Below are 16,376 nucleotides of genomic sequence, written 5' to 3'. Positions count from 1 at the left end.
TTTATCTAGTTCTTTTTTTGAACCCTGTTATAGTCTTGTCCTTCACAACATCCCCCGGTAAGGAGTTCCACAGGATGACTGTGCATTGTGTGAAAATTACTTCCTTTTGTTTGTTTTAAACCTGATGCCTATTTTCATTTGGTGACCTCTGGTTCTTGAGTTATGAGAAGTAACATTTCCTTATACTAGTCATGATTTCATAGATGTCTATCAGATTTCCTCTTAGTTGTCTCTTTGCCAAGATGAAAAGTCCAAGTTTCATTAATCTCTCTTCATATGGCATACACCTAATAATTTTTGTTGCCCTTTTCTGAATCTTTTTCAATATCTTTTTTCAGATAGTGTGGCTGTATTTGCAAGGTATTCCAGATACCATGGATTTATAGAGAGGCAATATGATACTCTCTCTTGTTTTCTATCACTTCCTTAATTATTCTCAAAACTTTTTTGACTGCCATTGCATATAGAATGGATGTTTTTAGAGAGTTGTCCACAATGATGCCAACATCTTTTTCTCAAGTGGCAATAGCTAATTTAGATCCCATTATTTTATTTGCATAGTTGGGACAATGTTTTCCAGTGTGCATTACTTTGCATTTTTCAACACTGAATCTGATGTGCTATTTTGATGCCCACTCATCACAGTTTTGTGAGATTCTTTTGTAGTTCTTCACAGTCTGCTGGGATTCAACTATCTTGAGTTGTTTTATATCATCTGCAAATTTTGGCACTTCACTGATAACTCTCTTTTCCTGATCACTTATGAACATGTTAAATAGGACTGGTTCCCATAAAGACCTCTGGGATGCATCACAATTTACCTGTCTCCATTCTCAAAACTGACCCTTTATTCCTCTGCTTTGTTTAATATCTTCTAATAAGTTATTGATCCACGAGAGGACCTTCCCATGATAACTTTCTGTAAGGACCTTTGGAAAAAGACCTTCTCAAAGGCTTTCTGAAAATCTAAGTACACTATATCCACTGAATTCTTCCCCCTTGTCCACATGCTTGTATACCCCTTCAAAGAATTCTAATATATTGGTGAGGTATGATTTCCCTTTACAAAAACCATGTTGACTCCCCCCCACACACAAAGTATGTTCTATATGTTTTACAGTATATTTTTATTATAGTTTGGGATCACTTTAACTGTCTTCCAGTCATTTGGTAAAGAAGCTGATTTAAATGATAGGTTACAGATTACAATTAGTAGTTCTGCAATTTCACATTGGAGATCCTTCAGAACTTTTGGTTGAATGCCACCTGGTCCTAGAAACTTATTACTATTTATCAATTAAAAAAAACCCTGTAATGACACCTCAATCTGAGACAGTTCCTTAGATCTCTGACTTAACAAGAATTACTCAGACTTGGTAATCTCCCTCACGTCCCCAGCCATGCTTACTGATAATAATAATTCATTTAATTTCTCTGCAATGACCTTATCCATGAGTGCTGCTTTAGCATCTAAATTATTCAGTGGCCCCACTGGCTGTTTAGCAGACTTCCTGCTTTTGATGTACTTAATTTTTTTTTTTGCTATTACTTTTTGAGGTTTTGGTTTAGTTTTTCAAATTCTTTTTTTGGTCTTTCTAACTTTCACACTGCATTTGCTAGAGTCTGTGCTCCTGTCTTTATTTTCCTCACTAGGATTTTACTTCGCATTTTAAGGGTGCCTTTTTGTCTCTCAGGGTATGTCTAAACAGTGGAGCTATTTCAGGATACCTCCAGTATCCTGAAATACCTATTCCGTGTCTTTTACATGCATCCATTATTTGAAAATAGATTTCAAAATAACTGGCACACTATTCTGGCATCCCTGTCACCCTCTTTCCATGAGAGTTAAGGGATGGCTCGAAATAGCACATTATTTTGAAATTTGCCACTGTCTAGTCAGTGCCGTATTTCAAAGCTATTTTGAAATACACACAAAATAAGCTATGCAATTTGTGTAGGGAAAATTGTGTAGCTTATTTCATGATAAGGGTGCTGTCTAGACACATCCTCACTATCTTAAGTATGAATCAAAATTTTGTCTGATAACTTAGGGTGCATCTACACAGTACTCTTAGTTTGAAGCAAGCTATGCATTTTGCACTACATAAATTGAGTAGCTTATTTTCAGTGTATCTCGAAATAGCTTATTTTGTAAGTTGGTGCTGTCTACACAGCACTAAATTTTGAAATAACCGGCTATTCCAAAATTCCCCTTAACCCTCATGGAATGGCGGTTACCAGAACGTTGGAATAAGCTGCCCGTTATTTTAAAAATTATTTTGAAATAATGGGCTGCTTCAATAGATGCGGAATAGCTATTTTGAGATACTTCCAGTATCCCAAAATAGCTCTGCAGTATAGATGTACCCTAACTGATAAGAAAAACAGAAATATAAGTGAGATAGTTGAGGCAGCATTGCCCAGGGATAGGAAACTAGACCAAGACTCAAGAAACCTGCAAACTAATCCCAGCTCTGACCTGCTAGATGACTGTAAGCAAATCACTTCTTTTTTCTGTGCTTCTGTTTTTCCCACCTGTCTTTTCTATTTTGATTGTAAGTTCTTTAAGGTAGATACCATTTCTTACTACAGTAAACTTCCGATAATCCGGCACCTTTAGGACCCAGGGGGTGCTGGATTATCAGATATGCCAGACTATCAGAAGGGGGGGCTATGAGGGGTCTGGAGTGGGGTGGGAGGGGATGCCACCCCAGACTCCTCATAGCCCCCCCTTACGATAGTCCGGCTCTGCCCCAGGTGTCCCTGATTCAGCTGCTGCTGGTCAGTTTCAGCAGCAGCTGAATGGGGGAAGCCTGTCCGGCTGCCCCAGCACTTCCGGGATCCTGATGGTGCCGGACCATCAGGAGTCCCGGAGCATTGGATGCCAGACTAATGGAGTTTTACTGTATATGTTCATAGGGCACATAGCACAATGGGGGCCTGGTGTCACTTGGGGCCTGTGGACACTCTTGCAGTAGTAGTAGAAATAACAATAAAGGATCCTATAACAGTGCATTCTTTGAAAGGCTGGGAGTTGTAGGTTTGGGTGCAATGCATGTTGGAAACAGATAGGAATATAAAGTAAGTGTTGTATCTTTACTAAACTACAAATAAAACCAGGATCTGATGTTGGTGGTGCTGCTTAGCTTGGAAAGAAATGGGATTTGGTGTTGGCTTTCTCCAGTCAAAGGGCATGGGAAGGGTTTTGGAAGTGCCTAGGGAAAACCTAGAGAGAATAGTAGCTACCATTGGAGCTCTCCGGTGAAGGAAAATTGGGGCTGTGGTGAAAAGAGTATGGAGAACCACTGAGATGACCTATTGAAAGAAGTCTTAAGAGGTAGGCAGACACAGAAGGCTTCCTCTGTGATGCAGAAGTGCCATATTGAGGTGGTGTGCTGAACACTGAAACCCTGTGGAAGAGACCTAGAGACCTGGGCTGGAAAAGCATAAAGTCATAGGTTTGGTGATCCCTGGATCTAGAGGAAAAATTCTTGCAGACCCAATATATGTGGCCCTGCACAATGGGACAACAGATGTTCATTGTTTGATCTTTGGAAACTTCTGTACAGACATGGAAATTGTGCTGCTGCAACAGCGTTTCAGTGGCATTTTAAAGGTAGTCCATTATGTCAACATTGGCACACATATTGTTGAGAACTTCAAAATTTCTCTGCTTCCCAGAGGTCTTCTTACCCGGGATATTGTTAATAAAAATATTGTGGTTTGTCTTGACTGGACTGCATACACCGAATAATAATAAGGTTTGGTTACCCCAGCAGATCTGTCCAGATAGCTTGATCAATCCTAAAAAAAAAAGTAAACGGAACCAGTCATTTGGAGAGAACCTGAAGCAGCAGGTGCACTGACAACAAAAAGAGGTAAACCACTGACTGGGCCTGTTCCCATTACAGTGACCAATATCCACTGACTCAAGAGGAACAGGGCCTAAAGTAAGCTTGATTTCTTCTTCCTTGAATGCATTTTATATCTTCACTTTTTTTGGTATCTGATCATCCTTCCCCTTGCCTATCTCCAGCTGCTTGAATAACTTTGAATGGAGTTATTAATTCCAAAATTATTACCACCGTATGGTGTCAACGGGTGCCTTGAGCTGTCTTCTCCCTCTAGAATGTAACACGCATAGGTTATTTTTCTTTCATTTTTTTCCAGTCCTGATACCATCTTGGTCTTAGGAACCAAGTGTCAGAATTTTAATAGCTAATGTATTCCATGAATGACAGCAGAACACTATAGTAGTTTCAAGGTATCAGTAGTCTATATTTTGACTGGCTAGTCATTCCAATTTCCTTCCTGTAGCCTAGTGATGACACTATTAGATGGGGAGAAATGGAATTGCCAAATAATCCATATTACAGAGTAATGGAAAGGTCAAACTAGGGCAAAAGATTACTCATTTTTTTCTAAAAATTGAAAGGTGGTGGTGGGAACAATTTTAAAAGACTATCAGTTTTTAGCTTGAGAGAGAGACTTTGTGCTTTAATAGAATAATTTAAAATAATGCTGGCTGCTTCAAAATGAGAAACTGATCTTCAAATAATTATTTTGTTTTCTCTTTGGAGGTGACTGATTCTCATTTTTGTAATGTCTCTGTCTCTTGCAGCCAGCTAGAGTATCTGTAAAAGCTTTTTCTAATGGATTTGGGAAACAAAATGTTCCAACAAATATTAATCTTTCAAAGACTGTTTTACTTTCTTTCTTTCTTTCTTTCTTTTTTTTTCTTTCTTTCTTTCTTTCTTTCTTTCTTTCTTTCTTTCTTTCTTTCTTTCTTTCTTTCTTTCTTTCTTTCTTTCTTTCAGTTTTCACGCATATGAATCTTTTACCACAATCTTTAACACGCTCTCCTCCTCTCTCTCCCTCTTCCTCTCTCTCTCTCTTCACCCTCTCTAGGGGTATGTCTACACTAGCTCCCTACCCCCTAGTAAGATCTAGGGAGTCTAAAGAGGGTGACTGAAATTGCAAATGAAGCATGGGATTTAAATATCCCACGCTTCATTAGCATGTTCTCGGCCAGTTTCCATTTTAGAAATTGACTAGCCCAAAGTAACTGCCCGCATCTACATGCAGCAGTGAAACGGGATTCCAAATTAAAGCCCTAAATCGAATTAGCTGTTACTCCTCCTGGAATGAGGTTTAACAGCTAATTTGACTTAGGGCTTTAATTCGGAATCCCGTATCACTGCCACATGTAGATGTGGGCAGTTACTTCGGGCTAGTCAATTTCTAAAATGGTGACCAGCCAGGAACATGCTAATGAAGTACGGGATATTTTTTTTAAATGGAGATTGTCTATCTCCTAGAACTGGAAGGGACCTTGAAAAGTCATCAAGTCCAGTCCCCTGCCATTACAGCAGGACCAAGTACCATCCCTGATTAATTCTTGCCCCAAATCCCTAAATGGCCTCCACAGGGATTGAACTCACAGCCCTGGGTTTAGCAGGCTAATGCTCAAACCACTGAGCTATTCCTCCCACAAATTTAAATCCTGCATTTCAGTTGCAATTTCAGTCGCCCTCATTAGCCTCCCTAGATCAAACTAGGGGGCTAGTGTAGACATACCCTAGCTGAAGAGCCTCAGAATATGACCAGTGTCAGGAAGCCCTAGGCTTGAGCCTCTGAGTTGCATTTTAACCCTTTGCTAAAGATTTTCTGATGTGTGCTCTAACTTAGGGCTCTGGCATCTTCACCACAATGCAGAGAGCCAGGTCAATGTAATCCTATTCCAGAATGCTGAGAACCTAGCAACCCTCCCTCCCCTCCATTGACACTCTAGTTCTACAAATGTGCTGCATTGTGGGAAAATTCTACTGCCTACTCTGTTTCCTAATTGAGAGTGTTGTCGATGGGGCTCCCGTGTCCATCAGGAGCACACGAAAACAGAAATTGTGTAATTCATGCTTTTGGTACCCGTCTTAATTTACAAAGACTTTATACTGAACTATCATCTAATCTGAGAATAGGACTCCACCTCCCACCCTTTAGGCTGAGTCACTCTGGTAGGTAAACACCCATATGCACCTGCTCTGAGGATAATTAGCACATCAGTCATCAGGGCTGTCAAATTATTAAAATTAAACTTTGCAATTGTTAATTTTTAGCATCCCCAGGGCTCGGGGTGTCATGTGCTGCAGCATCCCTTGGGATCCTTTATTCCTGTTCTAGGGGCACCTAGGAGGCAGGGATAAGGGGTCCTTGGGAGGCTGTGGGGAATGTTCGGGGCTGGCTCCCATTCCCTGCCTTGACAGTTAATGGTGGCCCAGGCACCTTTGCACAGACAGCCCCAGGAAGGGAAAGGATGGCCAGGAGCAAGGGACATACTCTGCAGGGAGGGGAGGCAGCTGAGCTCCTGGCTCAGGTCAGCCAGGGGAGGAAAAACCTCCAACATACTAGCAGAGGGAAGCTGCATCCCACCTATCAGCTTTTCTCTTTGCTAAAGGCAAGCTCTGTGCAGCAGTGAAGAGCCCCCATAGGAGGCTAAGAGATGGTTTTTATCTAGCTCCCATTCACCACTGAAAGTGCATGCTGCCTGGTTGCTCCTGCACACACAGCCCCCAGGAGGACAGAGTGAGACAGACAGCACAGTGGGAATCAAGAGGCTGCCCTCAAGGCACAGGAAGAAAGTCTGGTGTTGGGCATCATCATCCCCCAGGCAAGAGAAGCCAGGAACTGTGTTGCTCCCCCTCCTGCAGGGTACCTGCTTAATCCCTCCTCTGCCTCTGGCCCTTGCTCCAGCCCCACTGCCTTTCCTGCAGGCTGTGTGTGCGGGGCACCCAAGCAGCATGCATCAAAATCTGGTTCTTCTCTTGTGACCAGGAAGCAGCTTTCTTTGCAGAATGTTTCTTCTGACTGGTCTCCATTGAAAACCCCACGAACTCTCTGATAGCATGTTCACAGGTTGGTGTTCAGCAGACAATGGGTTAATGATTACCTGAATATCTGCAGTTTGCAGTAGAGTGCTCCACTGATATTTTTTTGTGTGCTGACAAAGGAAATTGCCCCTGAGAACTCTGGGATACACCCAGAGGGCTTCCAGGACTCAAGTCAAATTGGGGCCATGGGCACACAGGAAGGCAGTAGGGCTCAGACCCTAGGTCCAAGCTAACCAGGGCCTTGGCCTTTACAGTCCTATAGAGTCCTAAGATCCTAAGTTAAAGTCCTAGGTTAATGCAGTTGGTGTATGATTGCAATGGGGGTTAGGCTTGACCCCAGGCTCAAACATGGGGTTACCTTGCTCTGCAGATATACCCTTAGGATAAGGTCTTCCTATCAAGATGAAAGGTTTGGTACTATCTTAAATTGTATATGTGAGCAGGAAGTGAAGGAATGTGTCTCTTACAGCTAGCTGGAAGTGGGGAGAGACTGTGGGCATGTCTATTGTGACAGACCCAGACTAGCTGGCTGTTGGACTCTAATGGATGGCAGGTAAGCAGGGCACAGGATAAACAGTTTTCTATTCCCTGAATAAACTCCCAGAGTCTGCTGCCTCATAATTAAGGCAGGCAGACACCTTAGGTTAATTAACAGCTGGCCTGAAGGAGCAGGTTAATCAAGCACCTGTAGCCAATTAAAGCCTGGCGTGCTGCTTTAAAAAGTTTCCCCCAGGTAAGGCAGGGGAAGGAGAAGAGGGGTGGAGTGAGAGGAGGAAGTGTGTTTGTGGAGAAGCTGAGAAAGGAATGATTTAGTCAGGCACCAAAGAAAAGGCACTAGGGGGAGTATTTGGGGAAGTAGCCTGAGGAAAAGGCTGCTGTCTTGGGGCTAGAGTGAAAACTGGAGTAGTTGACCCCTGGGCTGAAATCCAGAGTAGTGGGTGGGCCTGGGTTTCCCCCCAACCTCTCCACACTACAGAAAGAACTAATTTTGAGAGAAGGAGGTCCAGGATTATGGAGAGATCTTCCCCTCCCCATTCATTGACTTTGCCAGTTATGAAAATGACTCAACAAGCTGTAACCCTGACCTCTAGAAAAATGCAAGAGGCAGCTTATTGGGTCACAGTGAAGCATATAACTGTCTAAAGAGCATGGGACCCACAGACAAAACTTTGCCACACCATGTAAATACAATTTGCTCCTGGCTTAACTTTGTTAAATATTCAACTGATAGAGTAGTGTTTTGCTCATTGTAATCAGCTTGGTTGGTGGTGGGTCACAAATTGTGTTAATAATTACAGACATTGCAATTAGTATTGTGGGAATGCAGAAAAAGACTTTGCTGAACCTGGCTCAAATGCGGGAGATACTTTCAGTTTAAAGAATGAGACTCTGGGTATAGGCAGGCAAATAAAGCTTGCTTAGATTTGCTCGATATTTAACTGATACAGTGGTATTTTGCCCATTGTAATGTAGTAGTGGGGTCATAAATTGTTAATACTAAATGTGAGAATTGTGAAATACGATCACCAGTGCTTACAATTTTTTGTGGGAATACAGAAAAGATAGCCTGTGTTTATCCCATTCAAAAGGAGAGAGACGCTGTCCATTTAAAGGACCTTGGAAGGAAAAGGGCTCCACTGCCAGAATTTTGCGAGGTTAGGTGGGGAGAACAGGACTCTGAATCAACAGGCTACATGCCCCTCCAGGAGTTGGCCATAAGACTGGTTCAACCTCTTTCTCCCCACTGTCTCAATGGTAGAATTAAAATAGGCTCCATGTGGAGCCTCTCTTATTTTAAATTTACTCCCGTGGATGCTGAAATTTCTCGTGGCTGGACTGTACTTTGGGCCAAAAACTAAAATCCACCAAAAGCCAAATCCACCACAAAGCAATATGAGCAGTGAGTGGCAGGGTGGCCAGTGGAGAGATGTGCCAAACTGTTGGCATAGAGGTGTAAGGAGCAGCCAGCAGGGTGGCAGTGGGGAGGCAAAATGAGTGGCCAGCAGAGCAGAGACAGAGAGCAGTGAGCAGGCGGATGGTGAGTGACCAGCGGAGTAAGCTGGTTCTTTACATATCCCCCACTCAGGAACTCTGTGAATGCACCTTTGAATTCTGGGTCTGCTCTGGTCAAGGGCAGTGACTGAGTAGGGTTGTAGAGGAAGGTAGGGCATGTGAAGGGGACATTTACATTGTTGGACTTAAGAACCTGAGAGGAAAAGGACATTGTCCAACCTACTTGGGGTTGGACTTTTACTCATGGTTTTGGTTATGAACTCTGTGCTGTTTTCCCAAATGAATGCCTCTTTCCCTCCTTGTTAATAAAAGTTTATTTTCAATGCTCTGATTCTGTGCTTGTGAGTGGGGAAGCATTGCCCCTCAGAGGCACTCAGGGGTAGTGTGTAAATTTCCCAGGTTACTGGGTGGGGTCTTGAGCCAGTTCTGAGATACTGAAGGAATCCGTAGATATTGAACCTGGCCCTGGCTGCTGCTGGCTTGACCTATCAGAGAAGTTACATATACTTAACTCCACATATAAAACTACATGAAGAGTGTTTGTGATTGCTATTCCTGGAAGAATTCTGCATTATTGTGCAATACAAAATGTGTGCAAAATTAATGTTTTGTGCTGAATTACCCTCCCTCTCCCCCAAATGATCTGTAGAGATTCTGGCTGGCACCAGGGGTCTGCTGCACATCAGACCCCACAGTATCAAGTCAGGCCTCCAGGAAGTGAGGAACACACAGTTATTGACTATCTGTGGAAAAACTTGGTTTAAGTGACATGTTCAGCTTCACGTAGGAACTCTCTGGTGGAGGCAAAGAGAATCCAGGACTGCATTCAAATGCCTCAAATCACTCTCTCAATGACTTACAGTTTCTTGCCATTTTAACCAGAAAGGACACTCTCTCAATAACTTAACCACCTGCATTCTGCTACAAAGACCTTTTACATCTGCACTTGAAAGGGAATCCTCTGAACTGTCATTCATGTTAAAATTCGACACTCTCCGGGAAGGAATGAACAAATACTCAAACTATCTTACCCATTACCAAGATAGCTTCCCCAATTATCACCTCTAATACCATTAGCTCACAGACATCCCACTCTCCCCACCTCTAATATCATCAATTCACAGACACTTACCTTCCTTCCTCCCCCCCCCCCTGCATTCCCCTCCTGTTCTGAAATGTGATTTGTCCTTTTCATATGTGTTCATTTTTTAAAATTGTATCCTTTGGTATATATGGTTGTGACTATTTTCTTCCACTGTTTGATCTGAGGAAGTGGGTCTGGCCCACGAAAGCTCATCATCTAATAAACCATCTTGTTAGTCTTTAAAGTGCTACATTGTCCTGCATTTTGCTTCAAATATGAGGTTATCTTTTCTTTCCCAGAAATCCCCTTCCTCTCCTATTCTATCTACCTTCCAACTTCTGTAACAAATGAGGCAGAGGTCCAACAGACAAATGCCTCATTAACTGCACCGTCCTGATTCGTTCCCAAAGCCCTGTCCATGCTGGGTGATGTATAGACATAGTGGTAAGCACGGTCCTTGCCTCAGAATAATTTGTCTAAGGAAGTGAAGTAGAGGGAGCAGATATTGAGGCATGCTAACTATTTCTTTATAAAATCATTGAATCCCTTTCTGTGCTTTTGGCTCAGGATGCAGAGCTATGGCTATTTTGTTAAATTAGAAGTGTGGTTCTGTCGTCAGTCCTGGATCTGTGCCTTCATTACACATGGGAACTATGGTAATGAGCTCTCAGCATGGTCTTTTAATGGACATGTTAATGAAGTCAGCTTCAAGGAAGGTGTTAAATGCAATCTTTAATAACACAAAGAGAGGGTTAATTAGGAAATTACGCGAGGGAAATGTTTATAATTTTCTTTCCAGGCTGGAAGATGCCTAGCATTCTGTTTACAAAGGCAGAAAACAGGAATGAAAAGAAGGTAGCTATAGCAATAAAGATACTGGTTTTCCTCAAAAGCTGCACATTCTGCAACAATTAAGAAATTATAAAATTTAGATACACCTGAAGCTTCAAACTGCAGATGTTTGTTAATCAAAACCTAATCTCTGTACCAAAAGATTTCACACCTCTTGGGTTTTAGCTCACTTTTAAGGATCAAGGGACACAGTACAATCTATTGGTTTCCAAGGAGACGATGTATTGCTTTTTGCTGACTGTCACATGCTATTGCTGGTGCTAAGAGAGAAGAGAAAGATCAAACTTAAGGGGGTGGAGGGAATGATCTATTTTATATTTTAGAAACTTTGTCTATCTGTATTTCTGTCTGTCTGTCTGTCTGAGTCCATTTGTTCAAGAACTCCTCCTAAACAAGAAGAGCTAGGGCCACCAAATTTAAAATGCAGCTTCTCTTATCCTAACTTAAACCAAGGTAAAGGTTTGGTTGTGCCAGGACAATGCAATGTGCCTTGATTTGCTAACAAAATGGAAAAGGAGGGGCTTGGTAGGAGGTATAGTTATACTGTAGAATGACCACTAGAGGGTAGCAAAGGGACACTGATGGGTAACCGGACATCTACCACTCTGCTTGGCCAGCAGCAGTGGAGAAATGGATAATTTTCTACTGTATAATTTGAGAGAATTTATCTGTCTAGATGGGGACATGCACCCCTCCCTCTGCTGTGCCAACTGGAGCTGCAGTGGTGATGAAGAGTCGCTTTTCACCTGGCCCAACAGTGCTGTGGTGAGAGAGGGCTGGGGTTGTTCTCTCTCCCTGAGGCAGCCTGTAGACTGACCTCCTCATTCCCAGCCCCACCCCAGAGCAGTGCCCTAGCAATGCTGGGTAAATTTTCTAGCTATCCGTAACTGAGACTTCTGAAAGTACCACACTGAGCTGCTTTTTTTCAAGTTAATTTATTGCAGTTAACGGATAGAAATCTTCATTTGCTAGTTTTCACCCACCTCCCTTTTTTAATACATTTGTGTTAAGTGCTAATTGTATTTTAAACTGTGTTGAACTGACATGGGCTGTTCAGGCTTTTATAAATAGAAAAGTTGTACCAATTTAACTTAGTTGTATGTAGAAATCATTAGAATTACACAGGACCAAAACCTTCATTGATTCTTAAAAACCATGTTTATATTAGCTTTGTTTTTAAATTAAACCCTTACCTCAGAAAGCTAAGACAGGTTTGTCGATAAGTGCCTACACAGAAGCTTGCACCAATTCAACTAAATCAGTTTGAAAACACATGGTCATGGCAAAGAGGCTAGCTGTGCATTTGTCCCCATTTTGCGCTCTGAAGGTATGACTACACTACAATTAAAAACCTGCAGCAGGTCCGTGCCAGCTGACTTGGGCTGGTGGGGATGAAGCGGTGGGCTGTCAACTGACATATAGAGTTCCAGCCTTAGCTCTAAGACCCTGCCAATCTCTACACTCCAATAAAACAGCCCCACAGCCCAACAAGGGCACCATTTTGGGAGAAGCTGTGCACTCCAGGATGCAGCTAGTTTTTCATCCCATTCCCCAGATGCTAAAGGAGTGAGGGGAAAGCGCTTGCATGCCTCTCACATCTGGCTCCCTTCACCTCACTCCTTTAGCATCCAGGGAATGGGAGCCGCGTCCCAGAGTGCATGGATGCTCCCTCCCCCCATCCTCACAAAAATGGCACTCTTGCAGCCCCACAAATCAGAATCACCTGCTACAGGCAAGCTGGGAGTGTCTATTTGCTGTGTACATATACTCTGAGTGCACCCTCATCTTGGGTACTAGATCTCTTGTCCTTACTCACCTTGGAATGGCCTCTCATGAGTCTCAGACCAGGACTCAGGTACTCTGCTCCATATACACCAGCTGCTTATCACCCTGTGTGCCTGAGCCAGATTTTGGGTGTCAGCTTTTCTCCATTTGGGAGGTTGTAACTGGTGATATATATTAAAAAATACCTTTCTTAAAATAGTATTATTTAGCACCCAGAATAAGGCATTTGACGTTAAAAACCAGCCAGTCAGCCCTCTACCTCAAGTAGCAGGCCAATCAGAGCAGAGGAGGAGAAGGGAACCTGAGTAGCACAGCAGTACAGTGGGTCTCAGACAACCATTGTGCTCAGCCGCACCTAAACCCAGTCCTGTCTGGAGGAATTCTACTACTACATCGCTCCATTTTTTTTCATTTATTTGAGTGTGTAAGGTTGAAGACTCCTGGTTAGAGCTGTGTTAGAAATGATTTTCCCATGCTGTGAAAATGTTCAAGATTAAAAAAAAATGTTCCAAATCATCATGTAAAGTCTTTCTCAACAAATTTATTGACCTGAAAATCCTTCAAAAATCCAGCTTGGCTCAAACAAAATGTTTCCTCTTGACTCTTAATTTTTTTATGACAAGTAGCTTAAATCTTAAAACAAATACTTGTTTTGAATGGAACCCCAAACTTTTATTTTTGAAAATGTCAAAATGGGACATTTTAAACAATTTGAATCTCCCTTTTCCAAAATCTTATCAAACTGATAAATTAATCCAAAAGCAAAACCTTTCCTTTGAAGCATTGATTTTGATGAATCAGCATTTTCCAACAAAATAGTTTTGGAGAAATATTTCCCAACCAACTCTACTCATGGCACCTTAGCTTTTTCATTCCTGCTCATTTGGAGCATCCAACAGGGCATGCTTCCATAATCCATGCTTTCCATGCCATCTTTGTGTCATTCAGTCTTCATAAACTCTTATTCCTGGCTTCTGATGATTGTACTTCCCCTGTGGATGAGAATGTTCAAACTTTGAGGAGGTGAGTTCCCCTCAACTCCAGTTGTTTAGTGTAACATATAATATTCAAAATCAAACACATACATCACATTTTGAATACAGATCAAAAGATGCAGCTAACACAGATACTTAGGATCCTATAAAGTCACACATCTTGAATTAAACCAGTGTCGTTTTGTGCATAGATAAAGGCGCAGTAGAATGTAAGTAGCACTGTAAGTATATTAAAGTTGAGCCACCTCAGGGATTAAGGTATCAGCAAAGGTGCATAGGTCACTGAACTAGGAGTTAGTGAGGCCTCATTGCTATATTTATCGCTCCACTACTGACTTCTGGGAAGAATGTACCAAGTCACTTCTCCTGTCTCTGAGTGTTTCCCCTTCCACCTTTCTTCTCTCTTGTCTAGTTAGATTGTAAGATCTTCAAAGTAGGGTCTGTCAGACTATAGTGTATTGGATCCCAGATCTCAAGGCCAATACTGCTACTACTACTTATTAATTATTTAATTTATCAATAGCATAACCATTTCCAGCCACTGCAACCCAGATAATGCAATACATTCTAAATCTCTAAGCTAGATACAGTGTTCATGAATAAGCAGGTATCTGACAGATCTGGCCATGCTCTCTTTGTGCTTGTCAGCTCTAGAACACATAAAGGAGAATGAAGGCAAAGGAAAAGGGAGGAAAGATGTAAAAACAACCAATTTCTGAGCATCTTATTGCTTGTAGCTTGAACTGAGGTCACTAACTAATCATTAGCTGACTTCTTAAAGACTTAGAAACCCCTCCCCCAATCCTGCATGCAAGTGGAACAGTGCACCTGTGTCATCCAATGAGACTGGCATTGTGAAGAAGAGAAATGCCTATAATTTTTGTCTTGTGTTTCTTTTGCCAGAGATCACGCAGTTCTTAAGACCTTTGGATTTTCTTCAATTTCCACAGGGAAAGTAAATGTCTCTTGTAGTTGAAAAATAGATAAGAAAAGCAAAACATAAATTCCAGCTGACAACAATGGGATTTAACACATCTAGCTAATAAGTTGCTGTGCATAAATAACATGCCATGATGAATCACCAAGACTTTTATTAACCTACACTGAATTAACCTTCTCACACTAGAATATTTCACTGCATTATTTTATTGCCTGCTAGTGTCACAAAATAAAGTACTGACTACTGAATGATGTAGTAGGTGTGGACAGGTTGACTGATCTAGATTACTTTTAAAAGAGATGTCTTCTCTGGGCACTGCAGCAATAAAGCAATTTTGATGTTCATAGAAGGTGATAATAGTCAGTAGCAAATCTCAGCAGAGTTAGGGCAGCAAAAAGCGATTGATACAAGTAAAGCTGACAAGGGGGCCTTGGACTGTTATTAAATATGCATTTTAAACATTTGATTGGGAGACTTTGGAGTTAGTAACATCCCATGGTTGTTCATGTCAGAAATTCTCTAGTAAATCTTAGCTTACATAAATTGATTGTATACATAAGTGGATTGTATACATAAGTGTGATTGTATATATAAGTGTGAGTAAAGCTCAGGATACACAGGATCAGAGCCTATGTCCTGATCCTATAAGTCATGCTGAACAATCAGATTTCTGTGCTCACATGGAGTACCACTGGAGTCAATGATGGTCCTCATAGGCCCCAAGGTCCACTTTCAGAATGAGGGCTCTAGTGCCCTGCAGAGTGGAGCCACGGAACTGTTCCACTTCACTATTCTGTAAGTTTCAGTAAGGCTACGTCTAGACTGGCATGATTTTCCGCAAATGCTTTTAACGGAAAAGCTTTTCTGTTAAAAGCATTTTCAGAAAAGAGCGTCTAGATTGGCACGGACGCTTTTCTGCAAAAAGTGTTTTTGCGGAAAAGCGTCCGTGCCAATCTAGACGTGGTTTTGCGCAAGAAAGCCCCGATGGCCATTTTCGCGATCGGGGCTTTTTTGCGCAAAACAATACTGCGTTGTCTACACTGGCCCTGTTGCGCAAAAGCATCCCTGTAGTGCCCAAAATCCTGTGGGGTTTGCTCATCGTGTGGTTTACCAGTGAATAACTGTGGTGTGAAAGTGGGGATAGGGGGTGCTGAACCTGGGGGCTTATGAGGATGGCAGCTTAAAGTGCTGTTTAATCCAGCCCACGGAGTCCAAAGGCACATGAGGGTGCAGTGTGGCATTGCTGTGAAACCCAGCCAGCTGAGTCCAGGGACATATGAGGGGGTCAGCTTGTGAGTGCTGAGTACCCAGTCCTCTCAGATGTGCTCTGATTAGTGGGTGTGAGTGTCTGTGTGTGTTGCCAAGGTGGCAAGAACCCCACCCTGAGGAACCTAGTTCCTGCAGGACAGCTCCAGTGGGAGGGGGAATTAGCAGCAGGGAGAATTCAACTCCATATGAGAGCACAAGTAAGCACCAACAGCACACTGATAGAACTGTTAACCTTCCCCCAGTCCCATAAGGATAACCCTGATAAATGAGCATACCCCAGAGTACTGGGCAAATCTGGTAACAGGCAGCCTGTTAGACTGTTAATATCTCTAAGGGGTTTTGTGTCAACAAATGTGTGCATTAAAAAGGGGTAACCTACAAGTGTAAAAGTATGAGCTCCCTCATGTCAGCTCAATCTACTGGGTAAACAGTAGAGGACTGATTCTGACAGTTGTATTCATATTGACTAATTCCTTTTTCCATGAATAGTTGTGTAGAAATCAATCAGAATGTTTAGAGAATAGGGCCCAGATGCTACTCTGTGTAAGGGG

This window comes from Pelodiscus sinensis, chromosome 2 (assembly GCF_052426305.1).
Source record: "Pelodiscus sinensis isolate ZL-2025 chromosome 2, ASM5242630v1, whole genome shotgun sequence".
Lineage (NCBI taxonomy): Eukaryota > Metazoa > Chordata > Testudines > Trionychidae > Pelodiscus > Pelodiscus sinensis.
The sequence above is the reverse complement of the archived record's forward strand: the minus strand, read 5'-3'. Positions refer to the sequence as shown.